The 15,455-nt window shown below is 33.6% G+C and overlaps 1 protein-coding gene across 1 annotated transcript in view; it reads left to right on the top strand.

Annotated features, from left to right (window-relative positions):
- The window catches only part of Megf9 (multiple EGF like domains 9), a 94,167-nt gene that overhangs the window by 50,262 nt on the left and 28,450 nt on the right, over positions 1–15,455 (top strand). The gene's annotated exons all lie outside the window — the stretch shown is intronic.

The following is a 15,455-nucleotide window of genomic DNA, read 5'->3' as shown; positions in this document are numbered from 1 at the left end:
ATGTATGATTGGAGTTTAAGGAAACTTGTTCTTTGGTTTTTTTCTCCTATCAAAATTCTAGGGTTGAACATCTAAGGTTTCACTTGATTATATCAATTTTTTAAAAAGATAGTGGTAAATGGACTGGTTTCATTCTATTTACCATTACATTTTTGAGGCCAAAACCAGATTAAATAGCCCTGAAAAAGTTTGTGATTTGGAGAGACGGATCTGGTGAAACCATGCCTTGTTATGTAAAGTTTACCTACTACTAAACCAAAATTAATTATTCTTTGGCCTTATATAAGGCACTTAGCTTTATGTGGATCCCAAGTCAAAAAGATGAAAAGAATATTATGTAATAAAAAGAATATAGCTTTAGAATCAGTGTAACCAGGGTATAAATCCAAGACATTGTGTGCTGTGGGCAAGTCATTTCATTTTATTGGATTAGTTTCATCTCAAGATTGTTGTAAAGGTTAAATGGGTTGATGTACATAAAATGTACAGCACACATCACGTAATAAATCCTGGTTTGTTTTAATTTCAAAGAATATCTCTGGTGTATACAAGGGAATGTTTTTAAAGAACTTTCATCTTCTTGGCAAAAAAAAAAGTGCTTTTGTACTTTATCCTTAGCAATAGATATTTTGGACGCTTTACAAATCATGTTATTGCACTGTATTGTATCATGTTGTACTTTTATTCACATATAGAAATGTCCTTGATTAGGAAGTTTATAACTTCAAATGCAACAATAATCAATGTTTATGATGCTTGGTATTATAACATAGTTATTTGTCTTAGTCTTCACAGCAATTCCTTATATGTAGGTTACTAGGTCACAAAAATAGTAATTGGAAAAAAAAACAATTCTAAATTAGGTCTTCTATTTCCAAGTCTGGTGTCTTTACTACCACACTGTGTAACATCTTTTTTTTTTAATATTTTAAAGTTGTTGATGGACCTTTATTTTATTTATTTGTATGTGGTACTGAGAATCGAACCCAGTGCCTTATGCATGCTAGGCAAGCGTGCTACCACTAAGCCACAACTCCAGTCCCCTGTGTAACATCTTTAATGAGAAAACTGATAATAACTCTGTTCTTTGAGATTGAGAATATAGTAGCTGCTTACTGTTGTTCCCTCTACTTAACCCTTTCCCTTCCCTCCCCAAACCCATGTCCATATAAGTTATATTACAAAGTTTCACATTTCTACTATTTTAAGACAAGACATTGATAAGTGTGTTTATTTTAATATCTCATCAAATGTCCACCATATCTTTTAAGATAAGATTCTGCAAACATATTTGCCTCTAATTTTTAGGAAAATAGAAAAGTATTTACTTTAAAGCCAACTGCCTTATTAAAGGAGAAAGAAATAAGGAAAGAGACAAAAGAGAGTTTTAAAAGCTGGAGAAGAGGAAAAAACAGTCGCAATAATATCTATGTAGTGTATATTACTGTCTTCAAGTTCTTTCACAAATTATTTCTGATTTATATTGTCCCTGATGGTTAATGCTATTAGAAGTTTAATGATAAATCACTATCCTGAAAATAGGTAGTGACCATAAAGTATTATAAAAATACATAGGACTGCTAACCTAAAAGTCTTGGGCAGGGATCAACAAACCATAGTCCCTGAACCAAATCTAGCGCACAACCTGTTTTCATAAATAAAGCTTTATTGCAGTATAGCCCCACCCATTTGTTTAGCATTGTTTATGGCTCCTTTTGTGCTATAGTGGCAAAGTTTAATAGTTGCAACAGAGACCATATGGCCTGCAAGTCATATGGTCTATTAAGAAAAAGTTTGGCAACTGTTGGTTTATAGGTGGCTTATCTCCAGTCATGGTGGGTATTGTTAAATGACCAAGTAACTTTAGGCACTTATTTTAAGCATTTATCATTTTACTTTTGAGGTGGAAATCCATGTGCTTTCTCTTGCATACAGTTGTTATGTCTTAAGGATCAAAGAATATTCTGTATGTATAAATATTTATAAGCTACAATTGCTAGAAAGATAATAAAAATAATAGGAATAGATAAATAACTAATAATTATTGAGCATGTACTATGTACTAGGGCACTATGCTAACTTATTAATTTAATCTTCACAGAAACTCTCTTGAGGAGATCGCTACTATTTTCCTACTTGGAATATGAAAATTCTGATGTTTGGTGGGGATTGTTAATTTGCCCTATTTTTACACTAATATAGCCTTTCAGTCCAATTGAACAAATGTAATATGAAGACTCCGTAGAATGACTTCATAGTTAATTTTTTTCCTATTAGAAAGTCTCTTAGTATTTGACTCCCAAATGTCCCCATGTTAAATGTGTTTGGCTGATGTTTAGGGAAGAAAAATTTGTATTTCTGTCCAAAAGTGAATAAGCCATATACTACATCTTTAACAAAATAATGTGTGGGAGTCTGTATTAAATTCTAGTTATAATTGTTAGAATCAGAATCACATTTATATGATTTAAAAGGTTTACCAGATATCAACAAAGATGATTTAATGCCTTATAAGCTGTTGATAACCTTAGAAATGTGTTTTGATCCAGAAGTGATGTTTTCAACATTTTGCATCCTAACCTGGGAGTTTGTTACCTTTTTGGGGTGCTTAACTATATTTTAGTACACTTTTTTTTTTTGGTTTGTTGGTTTGGTACTAAATTTTGAACCCCAGGGTCTTGCATGTGCTAAGCATGTGCTTTACCACTGAGCTATAACTCTGGCTTTGGTCATTTTGAATTGTATTTTTTTTCATTCAAAATATTGAGAGATAGGTTTTTTGTTAGTATTTCATATAGAACATCTGATTTTCAGTAATGAATGACTAAAGTTAAGAAGGAGGTAGAAAATACCTGTTTTATTACTTACTCTGCATGGGCTATTTTCTATGTGTAACTTCTAGGTTTTGTTATCCTGTAGGTTTCTTTTGACAATGAAGTAACATATGAATTTATATTATCTGCATACCTCTTGAGTGCTCTCCCTTTCTCCTCCTAGGAAAAAAACAAACAAACAAACCTGTGAAGCTCATGGCAACAGACTATGCTGTTCCAACCAAATCCTTGTTGCTCTCCGGCATCACCCCTTATTTTATACACATGGCTCACTGTTGTCTCTTTGACAATGATCCTGTCAGAGTTCTAGATGATTGCTTTATCTTTAGATAATCCTCACAATACTTTGGCCTCTTTCTTCACTTCTCTTCCAGTCACTTTTCCTTTTTCCAATCTTTAATTCTTTTACTTTCCCTATTTCTTATTTGTCTTTGGCTACAAGGATAGGTATGTACATTTTAGAGAAAAAATAACATTTTTCTATGGTTTAATGCAGAATAATATTTATTTTTTTGGCGGGGGGAACATTCCAGATCTAAACCAAAACAGAAAGTAGTGAGGAATTGAATCAGTATCTTAAAAGAGCAGGACTAGGTCAACCAGACTTGAGTATAAGAAAGAATTGAGGTATTTGTTTTTTATTAATAGGCTAAAAAATAAACTATTCATTATAAAGGAAAGATTTTTCACTTGTTTGCTTCCATTTTCATAAAACCCTATTATACCATTTAAAATTGAATATTCTATATTTTAGAATAATAATAGCTGAAATTAATTAAATACATATTAGGCAATATTTTAAGCCCTTTTCAGTGATTTATTCATCTAATCTTCATGGCAACAATATAAGATAGACACTGTTATTGCTGTTCTCATGTGCACAGGAAAACAACTGGAAGTTAGGTAATTTGCCTAATTTACCAGGAGATAACCAGTAAACAAAAGAGGTAACATTGAAACATTTGCAGTATAGATCTAGAATATGTTTTCCTAGCCACTGTGTGGATATAACCTTTCTCAAAATCTCAGGTATTGGGTCAAGAGAGTGATTATTGTAAGAAACTCTGATGCTATGACTTAGACTACTTGTTATTTTCTAGGAATAGCTTCTAATTGTCCTTGGTAATTAGACCTTAACCCTCATGTGATGTAACTCATGCTATGTAAATAGCTCTGCTTGATAAGGGCTAATCCCAGTTTTGGATTAATAGAAATTTAGAACATGAGAGGATCATCCCTTTGATGAACAAATGTCATTTGCAATATGTATTATATTGCCTTCTCTTTGTATTAGGCAACATTTTAGAATAAAAACAATATTACAATTGCCTTTGTCAAGAAACTTATAATCTTTGCAAGACTAAAGGACACAAACAACTAGAATACAATATAAAATAGTTGATAAATATATGCTTAATTTGTAAGTAGAGTTGTTTAGAGTAGGAAAAGAATAGGGGTAATTTGAAATTATAAGGAAAGGATTTCTAGAGGAGTACAAAACTGAGGTCTGCCTTATAAGTTATAAATTAGAAATAAAGAGAGATTAAAAGAACTTATCACATGGAGTAAAACATAAGAATTCAATTGAGGACTGAGGTTGTAGCTCATTGGTAGAGGGCTTGCCTAGCATGTCTGAGGCATTCAGCACCACATAAAAATAAATAAAGGTATTATATCCATCAGAGAGAGAGGGAGGGAGAGAGAGAGAGAGAGAGTTAGTTCAATTGAATTTCCCAAGATTATACAATGAGATGAGAAATCTTATCTAACACCTACTCAAATTCTCTTCTGTTTTGACTCCCTGTTCTCATTCCAAAAATAAATAAAAGTAAAAAAGCAGACTCAATTCTGTCCTGGTTCTCTCACACATTGAAAAACTATGGAACAAACAACTGACTTTTAAAAAATTAATTTCCCTGTCCTTTATGCCATTATATTTCAGCAGGAGTTGCCCTAGTGAGGGTAGATTTTGGCTGCAGGAGCCAGATGTGGGTTGAGCAATGCCTTTGTATGCAGACACAAAGTCCTTTATGTACTGACAGATGGCCACCCCCTCATGTCACCATTGGTGTTCCAACCTGTTTAATTGGAAAGAGTTGGTCTATAATATATGAACTTTTCATTTTTCCTTTGGGAACACATTTCTAATGTTTTCCTGTTTTACATTTTGATATAGATTTAATAAATGAATGGATAGTATTTGATGTCAAAACACAGTATTACTAGTCAAACCTTAAATCTCTTCATGTAGCTCTTAAAAATACTGCCAGGTCTGACTTTATATGTAGACTATTATATACTGATGAGAGAATTTTTTTTAGTATCTCCAATAGGTTAGTAGACAAGATGTATTATTTTAGATTGTGTTAGTAAGATAATAAAGAAGTTTTAAAATGACCTAATATCCTTTCCATAAAATCTATGGTTGCTGCTATACAATATATTTTGAATTATTTACTACTTTGCATTTTTGCTGATGAGAATATGCTACAGGATATAAGGCAAATTTTACTTATGAAGTAAACTAATACCAAAATAAATTTCAAATAAATGCCAAAACACCTCCAAGATACACATTCAGTTAGGGCTCTAAAAATCATCTCTTGTGTAATACATGGGAGTAAACAGCTGTTTATGCAAACTCTTATTTAGTACTTTGTAATTCTGGAAGAGTAAGGAAAAAATTTGATCGCTAGAAAAAATCTTATAAGTTAGTATATTCTTATGTTATTTTATAGAAAAATAGAAGACATAGCTCTTGTTTTAAAATAACATTTTTCTGCACACCAATTGTTACTCCTGTAATTATACCAGTATCAGATTTTTTTTGTATACTTCAATATTTTTTACCTGAAAATGGAATTTTTTAAAGGTATCCATCTTGGTCAAAAGTACCTCAACTTATCCTTTATCTTGTTATTATGGTTCATTGTTTCCATAAATAAACAAGTGCTTTATATCTTAGAAGGTATATTAAGTATATCACACCAAGGTTCATGTTAAGGCCATGGAAAAACAAATTCTAAAAGTTAAACATTAATAAATGGTCAGAAAGTGGTTTTTCAGAAAAAGGTACTGAGTATGTTGAGATTTTTAAGTGTAAATGATGTATAACTAGTTCAGTCTGGAAAGCTCCAAGTTTTTTTGGTGCACTTTTATCTTAAAACTTCCATTTAATACAGGGCATAATTTGCCTTCCTGGTCTTCTAATTATTAATTAGATATCAACTGTAGTCAAATGAATAAAAAAAACCTTTTTCCTCAGCTATTGTTTGTGAATGTCACATGAGTTGATATTTTTTTTAAGATCTGAACAAAAATTTATGAAACAGAGATATTTCTTTTGATCAAACACGTCACTGTCCTTAAGCCTTATTGTAGATTCCTCTACTTGCTTCACCTTGTTAAGCCACTTTTAGGTCAATTTGGAATTTTTAAAAAATATTTTTTTACTTGTTGATGGATACAATATCTTTACATTTATTTATTTATTTATTTGGTATCAAGAAATTCATTTATTAAACAATTGAATATTTTCTTGACACCAAATACTATACTATGTGCAGGTAATTCCATAAACTTTATGAGAGATAAAATACAAATAAGACAATGGGTTTCGTTCCATAGGAGCTTCTAGTTTAGTTATATATATAACAATGAGAGAATATTGACAAGAGTGGAGGATGGTGAGAATAGTGCCATGACAGCAGTGTTTCTGTACATAATTCTTTAGAAATTTTCCATTTTTTGTATTAATACATTGTACAATCTAAGTTTGTATTTCTCAGTTGAATTTAGGGAAATACTCAGCCTAGGGCTCTTTTCAGGTTCATACCCCTCGATATGCTTACCATTCTTCCTTTGTTGCAGGCTGCAGGAATTAAATTGCTACCACCCACTGTATCCCATGAGATTTTAGTCCCCTATAAGCTGTGCTGCTGAGTGTCCTCATACTCATGTTCTTTCTGGGTTGCTAAAAACAAGTTGAAGGGCCCTTTACTTTTTAAGAGTTTTTAAAATGGTTAATCTTTATAGGGAGGTCTTTGGGGGGTAGCAGATATGTAGAAATTGAAAGTTTATGTAAGTGTCAAACTTTTCCACAAACAAAGCTCAAATATAGACATACCTCCAATTTTTTCTTATTAATTTTTCTGATTCTCTTATACCTCAGTAACATAAAGTGCAATACTGTCCTTTAGAGAGAACTCATTTTTCAATAGTTAATTACTAATTGTTCATTAACTCTATGGGTCAGTCCTGTGATGGTAGTCATAAAACGGACATGATTCTGATTGGTTTATTGATATTGCTGTTTCTCACTGCAATGTGAATTGTGAGTAGAAGTCTAATCCTGAACAACCTGGTGGATAATGCTTGCTCTCTACTGCAGTGATACTCTTACTGGTCCAGATCCTGGCAGAGTCCGAGTGGTGTTTTTTTTTTTTTTTTTTTTTTTTTTGAGGGAGAATGAAACTTTTCCCTTAATGCCAAGTTCTTTCAAGAATACTCTAAATTAGGGCTTCTAAGTTGTAGATCTGCATAATCAGCTTCTTCAGTTTATACATGCAACCACATCCAGTGTGCAAGTTAGTCCCAAAAGGTTGAAGACATTTTGCAGAGTCTTTCCACCAACCAACCCTAAGTCCTCCTCTCTTTTCAAGGGTGAAACACTATTCTTTAACCATTGGAAATACAAAGGGTTTTAACTTTATATTTAAAGTTATAAAGTAATTGACTTGGGAGCATCTGCTTCAGTTATTCTCTACTGCCCAAATGGAAGAGCAATTGTAAACTTCTCTTCTAAAGAAGAAAGAAACCACACTTTTAATCTCTAGTTAAACATCTTCCTAATAGGACATTTCACTACACATAAAAAGTTTTAAAGTCTTATAATACAGTGTTTTCTGGTCTATAGTTTGACTTCATTCTGAGTCAAAAATACCACAAACTTGCAAATGATACTAACATTATTACAGTAGACTATGTAATCCTTATCTGAAATGCTTGGGACCAGAATTATTTCAGACTTTGTAGCTTTTCAGATTTTAGGATATTTGTATAGTCTTTATCAGTTGAGCATCCCTACTCCAAAAATCCAAAGTCTGAAATGCTTCAAAATCCAAAACACTTTTTTCAGAGTATTGAACCCACAGGTGTTATACCACTGAGCTGCATCTCCAGCCCTTTTTATTTTATTTGTATTTATTTATTTAGAGGGGGAGGGGAGAGAGAGAGAGAGAGAGAGAGAGAGAGAGATATTTAATATTTATTTTTCAGTTTTTGGTGGACACAGCATCTTTATTTTATTTTTATGTGGTGCTGAGGATCGAACCCAGCGCCCTGCACTTGCTAGGTGCTGCAGTCTGGCTGGGCACAAAATCACGAGCCACTCACACCTTGTAGATGCAAACAGCAACTCTTTATTCTCGAACTGTCACCGGCACTCTACACACAGGTTCTGGGCAAAATCCACGCTCTCCACTGGGCTCTGAATCCCAAATACTCTCTGAATCCCACGAGAACTCAACGGGAACTCAAGGAGTGGGTGCCTGGAGGCAGCAGGATACGCCCTATTCCCAGCAGGATACACCTTAAACCTGGAACCGCCCTAAACCCAAGGAGCGCCCTAAACCCTGATCCGCCCTGGTCCTTGAGCATGACATGCAATGTCACTGCAAATGACCTGGGTCATGCCATGTGTCATTCCTACTTGGCAATGGCTCTCAGCAGCTAGGTAAGTGCGTTACCGCTTGAGCCACATCCCCAGCCCCCTTTTTATTTTTTATTTTGAAATAGGATCTCACTAATTTACCCAGGATGGGCTTGAACTTGTAATCCTCCTGCCTCAGCCTCCTGAGCAGCTGGGCTTACAGGCATGCACTGCTGCACCTGGCCAAAATCCAAAGCTTTTTGAGTATAATGTCTGTGTTCAAAAAGTTTCAGATTTCAGATTTTCATATTAGGGATGCTCAACCTGTACCATCATCAACTCTGTAATGACCAACATTAACATTTATTGAATGTTGGCTTTGTACCAGGCTAAGTGCTTTATATGTACTAAATTGTAAGGATAAAATAATAATTAATTGAGGGCTGAGGTTGTGGCTTAGTGGTAGAGCACACTTACCTAACATGTATGAGGCATTGGGTTTGATCCTCAGCACCATATAAAAATAAATAAACAAAATAAAGATATTGTGTCCATCTACAACTAAAAATATTTAAAAAAATAATAATTAATTTAAAGTGTATTGTTCCAATTTTACAGATGAAGACACTGAAACTTTATTTGCCTCAAAACAGACTATTAGTAAGTTGTAGAAACAGGCTCAAACCACATCTGTCCTCTGCCTTTTGTGTTTGTTAATTGCCTTTAAGTTTACTATCACATAGGTAAATTCCTAGCATTATAAAATTATCATTTGAGGGGCTGTGGCTGTGGCCCAGTGGTAGTGCACTTGCCTGGCATATGTGAGGCACTGGGTTTTATTCTCAGCATTGCATATAAATTAAAAAAAAAGGTCTCTCAACAGCTAAAAAATTTTTTTAAAAATTATCATTTGAGTGATAACATTAAATGATATACCTTCAGTAATAAGTCATGTGGATATTATGTACCCCATAATATGATGAGATGAGAAAGGGTACATTTCTTATGTGATATTTTTCCTCAGAATTCATAACCTCAGTCTAACTGTGACAAGACATCAAATGAACCCAAGTTGAGGGACATTTACAAAACACCTGACCAACTCTTCAAAAGCTGCAAGGTCATAACAGACCAAAAAGACTGAGAAACTGTCAGATTGAAAGAGGCTAAGGAAACATGATGAGTAAGTGTAAGTGATATACTAGATTGGAACCTTGGACAGAAGAAGGACATTAATGGGAAAATATTCTTTTTAAATAGAATGTTAATTGAATTATTATTTGGAACAACCAAGAAAATATAGATGGTTATATTTATTTACTTTCCTTTTAGCACTGGGAATTGAAGTTAGGGCCTGTGAATGCTACGCAAGCTCTATAACTGAGCTACTTCCCCAGGCCTAGTTTTACTATTTTATTATGAGGGCAAAGTTACTGGTCCTAGTGATAATTCTTAGCCTTAAGTTCAGAAGAGAAATTAGGATAAGGAAAAAAACTTACTTTGTTGGCATGAGGACTTGCCATTATAGATAAATAATTAGAATATGGTTAGGAAATCCAATCAAACCCATAGCCTGATTTAATATCCTTTTTCTCTAAAGTTTAAAAAGAAAAGCTTCTAGAACTTATGTGGAGGAAACATTAGTCTAAATAGAAGAACTCTTGTTCCCACAGAGAAGGCTTTGTCTTCTTGTGTCCCCTGAAAGAGAATTAAATCAGCATGGCTTTTGCATCTCATGTATTTTTTTTCCATAGGAAGAAATGTGCTTTTTGAAGGGTAGAGAGAAATACAGAACTTTAAACTTTTTTTCCCTCCCTGGATAAAATTTCCACTCAAAATATCTAAATTTTTCAATCCCAGAGAGAGATTTGAACTTGAAATTTTTCTAGATTTCCTGTGAAAAGGGACACATGTGTTTCAGCTTTAATTATTGTGACAAAATATGTAGGATTAGGTCAAAATTATGAATTTCATTTTTAAGGTTCTGCATAGATTAATTCTTAACACACATTCTGTGTATTTCACCAATTTGGTTTTTTAAAGTTGAATTGAAAATTTAACATATATAAAAGCATAAAATCACACATATTAATAGAGTATCATGTGATGTTTCAGTACATATATACATTGTGTAATGTTTAAGTCAGGTTAAACATATTTATCTCCTTAAACATTTAGCATTTCTTTATGGTAAAAATATTCAAAATCCTTTCTTCTAGCTTTTTGAAATATACAGTACATAATTTTTCTCTATAGTCATCCTACTGTGCAATGGCATACCAGAACTCCTTCCTCTTATCTATAATTTAGTAACCATTGCTCCACCTTTTCCTGTTCCTTCTTCTCTGCTACATTTCCCAATCTCTGGTAACCACCATTTTACTCTCAACTTCTATAAGATCACCTCTTTTTTTAATCTTCCACATATGAGTAAGATCATGTAGTACTTTCTTTGCCTGGCTTATTTTACTTAACGTAATGATCTCCAGTTCCATCGATGTTATTTCAAATAACAAAATTTCATTATTTTTAATGACTGAATAGTATTCTTTTGTGTGTATTTCTTCATCAGTTGGTGTGGACAGTTAGGTTGTTTGCACTTCTTGGTTATTGTGAATAGTGTTGCAATAAACATGGGAGTACAGAGGTCTCTTCAATATACTGATTTCATTTCCTTTAGATATATACCCAGCTGGATGCTGAATATATAATCCCAGTGGCTTGGGAGTCTGAGGCAGGAGGATCACAAGTTCAAAGCCATCCTTAACAATGTAGTGAGGCCCTGAGCAACTTAGTTAGATCCTTTCTCAAAATAAAAAATAAAAAGGAAAAGTGCCGTTGGGTTCAATCTTTGGTACCAAAAAAAAAAAAAAAAAAGGATACATACCCAGTAAAGGAATTGCTGGATTATGTGGTGGTTCTATTTTTAATTTTTTGAGGATCCACCATACTGTTTTTCATAATGACTATATTAATTTGTATTCCTACCAACAGTTTGCCTGGATTACCTCCAGTGGATTTTTCAAGCTTCCTGTTGTGTTTATAAATTAAATTGGTTTCCAGGGAATATAAATTACTAGTATCTGTTGGGGTTGGGGTTATGGCTCACCGGAAGAGTGCTGGCCTTGCATGTGCAGGGCCCTGGGTTCGATCCTCAGCACCACATAAAAATAAATAAAAAAGTTATTGTGTGTAACTACAAAAAAATAAAAATATATAAAAAATTACTAGTATCTGTAATTAAAACTATTAATTTCCAATTAATAGTATTCTTTTATTTTTATTCTAACAATAGGTAGATAAGGATGATTATCTACCAAATTACAATAAATAATAATAAAAGCAAGATTACATCATTAGCCCAGGCTTCAATGACCATTAACTACCAGAATGAGGAGAGTCAATTCAAAGTCTTCTAACATGATATTCCATATTCTTTTACTAAGTTAAAGTCGCATGGCATTCAGAACTGGGTTAGTATACACCCCAGTGCTGTAGATCAGGGAGGCACAGGAAAAGTATTTATGGTTCATTTTTCTGTGGAGACATTTTATTACATTGGATAGATTTTCAATACCTTCAAGTTTGCTTTATTCTAAAAAGTATATGGGGGGACATAGATATGTTTTTCATGTTGATGAAAACACAGCTGGGTGTAGTGGTGCAGGCCTGTAATCCCAGTGGCTCAGGAAGCTGAGGCAGGAGGATCATGAGTTCAAAGTCAGCCTCAGCAAAAGCGAGGTGCTAAGCAACTCAATGAGACCCTGTCTCTAAATAAAATACAAAATAGGGCTTGGGATGTGGCTCAGTGGTTGAGTGTCTCTGAGTTCAATCCCTAGTACCATTCCCATCCCCCGAAAAAGAAAATAAAATACAGTTTATGTTGTCAGTAACATACCCCTCCCCTTTTTCCAATTTCCAACACATACACTATGACCATTTAATTAATTTTTACTTTTGCTTGTCTTAAGTTGATGTTTTAAAAGTTCAGCAATTGAAGGGTCGTAGCTCAGTGGTAGATCGCTTTTAGAACGCTTGCCTAGCATGCATGAGGCACTGGGTTCAGTTCCCGGCACCACATACAAATAAATAAAAAAATAAAGGTCCATCAACAACTAAAAAATTAAAAATTAAAAAAAAGTTCAGCAATTGAATAAAATGTCCACCAAAACAGATATTATAGATATTTGAAGGAAATATTAGCTTTATTGGCTGACTTGTTTGTCTAAAGAAGCTGCATGATTCAGGAGAGGTAGTGGAGGAACAGAAGGAAATTAACATTAGTGAACACCATTAAACTTCCATGCTCAAAGCTTTACACATATAACTTTTCTTCTTGAAACAACTCATTCATCTTTCTCTTAGAGGCTATGTTACTTAGTAACAAGGCATAACTAGTAAATGGCAGAATTTAGATTCAAGCCTAGATCTCTCCAGCTCCAAGGCTCTTCCCACTGTACCCTGAAATAGAATGAGCAAAATTAGATATGGCAGTATGCACATCTCAATATGAAATGCAGGGCTCCGCGTGGGTGAGCATGAATCAACAACTTAGGTACTAACCCATGGAAATTTAAACCTAGAAATCAGTTTGAGCTATAATGAAAATAAATGTTTCATAGAAGGTAAAGTGAAGTTATGAAAGTATATATAGAGAATCACTTGAAATGAAAAGGTAAAAATTAGGACATTATAATTATTAAAGATGAGTTCATGGTTTGAGGTGTCAGAATATCTGATTTGCTGGGCTTTAAATCACAGCCATTTGACATGTGAGGTCTGAAAGCATGTGTCATGGACCTAGTATTTGGGGTGGGAAGTGGGAGGCAGGGTAACTGGGACTAGAAGCCAGGCATTGAGAAAGTAGGACAATAGTTGTAATTCAGTCATAGAGAACATAGAGGTCTAAGGTCAAAGGAACTAGCAGCAAATGGGGCTTGATAATCCACTACTGGGGCTGAATGCCTTAAATACCCTTTTCTTAGGTCAGGCTTGATACCAAATTAATGGTTCAGCACTAAGGCTGGAGGTAGAAATTAAGTAATTTTGTCAGTCAAGTATAAGGATATAAAAATAGAGTAAAATAAGTACAGTGCTGTTTTTCTAGTTAATGTAGTACGGTAATTCCCCATTATGGTCTCCAGATCAACAATATCAGCATAACCTGGGAAATGGTTAGAAATGCAAATTCCTGAGCCCAATCCAGAACTATTAAATCAAAAACTTCAGAAAAGGGCCCAGCAATGAGTGTTTCAACAAGCCCTGCAGAAAATTGTTGCATGTTAATGTGTCAGAACCACTGATCTAGGACATTATGTTGTCCCCCAAAACCTAAGGTTGACTTACATACAAAAGAAAATCAGAAGAAAAAAGAGGAGGTTGATGGAGCACTCCAACTTCTATATTTCGCTTATATATATGAGTATTATATAAGCTAACAAGGCCCATTTGGCAGGTCCATAATAGATTAATCAAATCTACTAATAGGGGTTAAGCAAAATAGATTTTTCTTTGAGGGGTAATATTTTTTTTTGTTTTAAAATACTTTTAAGTGTGGGCTTTTCTTACTTTAAAAAGCAAACCCAATAGATCTGTGTCTTATAAGATCTATAGCCCATCATGCACCACTCATTAAATGTCCATTTTGTTCATGTAAAATGAATATCCCATTTCCAGTATTCTGAGAGGTTTATTTAAACATGACATAAAGTATCAAGTTTAAGTGCATGGAAAATATTCAATGGGCTAAAATGAAAACAAATTTTGTACTTAGAAGTCATCATGAGTTATGAAGAAAGTATATGTAGATTTTTGGAGCCAGATCATACATCATTAAACAAAGTTTGCAAGCCTATTACATGCAAGGTGTTATGCCAGACACTGGGAATGCAGCAGGGGATGAAACACACACAGATACACACACACCCTGATTCCACAGAGCTGACATTCTAGTTGGGGAGAGAGATTATAAACAAGAAATAAAGTCAGAATTGTTTTGAGACAGAGCAGAAGCAATGTCTCATTTCTTTGGCAATTATGTTTTTTAATCTCTCATTTATTAGAAGAAATATTTAAATGACTACTGAGAAGATTAACATAAAAACTTCTTTTGGAGGTACTGCAAGTTTATTAAATGAATTAAACACATTAAATCCTTCTGGCTTGCTTTTATTAAGTTCATAGAAGTAATCAATAAATAAGAAGAGAGAAAAAATACTGTTAGAAGACAAATACCCAGTTTCTTATTCTGCCTACCATTGACTATGTTATCTCGAAAACTGAGTCCATTTATGTTCCTGAAGATCTACCAGTTGAGAATATTCAAAGTATTTATATTTTACTGTAGGTAGTGCTCCTACTGTTTGGAAGGCACTTAAATATTTAATTTTAATCCTCACAACCTTTTGAAACAAGGATTATTACTCTTTTTTTTTCAAATGTAGAAATAACTTGTTAAGTGGACATTATGTTGTCCCCCAAAACCTAAGGTTGACTTACACATTTAAACAACTTGTTGTTTCTACATTTGAAAAAAAATCAGCCAGAAAGTGATAAAAATGAGATTTATGAAAGTCATACAAAAATTGAAAAGATTACATTAAATAATTTGTGAATATCATGCTGTGTACTTTATTTATAATCCATACTAGTGCCTCCTGAGCACTCTACTCTCTATACAGTTCAGAATTTTGGTATAAAAAACGGGCTTGATCTTTCAATATCAACATTTAAGGTTAAGCAGTTTGTTTGCTAATCTGAAAATTAAGCCACCGCTTATGCTGTCATTTCTGTGAGAAAATGAGTTCTAAATTCTATACCTTAAGTTAAATTAGTTGGAACAGAGTATATACACAAACCAGGTATTAATGATTACACTTTCATCAAGTAAAACTTTCATATTGGTCACAAATTCAAACGTCAACATATTTGAGAAGCAGCTTCTTATCTAGATGATCCCTGGTCCCCATGTT

The sequence above is a fragment of the Urocitellus parryii genome, chromosome 4 (assembly GCF_045843805.1).
Source record: "Urocitellus parryii isolate mUroPar1 chromosome 4, mUroPar1.hap1, whole genome shotgun sequence".
Lineage (NCBI taxonomy): Eukaryota > Metazoa > Chordata > Mammalia > Rodentia > Sciuridae > Urocitellus > Urocitellus parryii.
The sequence above is the reverse complement of the archived record's forward strand: the minus strand, read 5'-3'. Positions and strand labels throughout refer to the sequence as shown.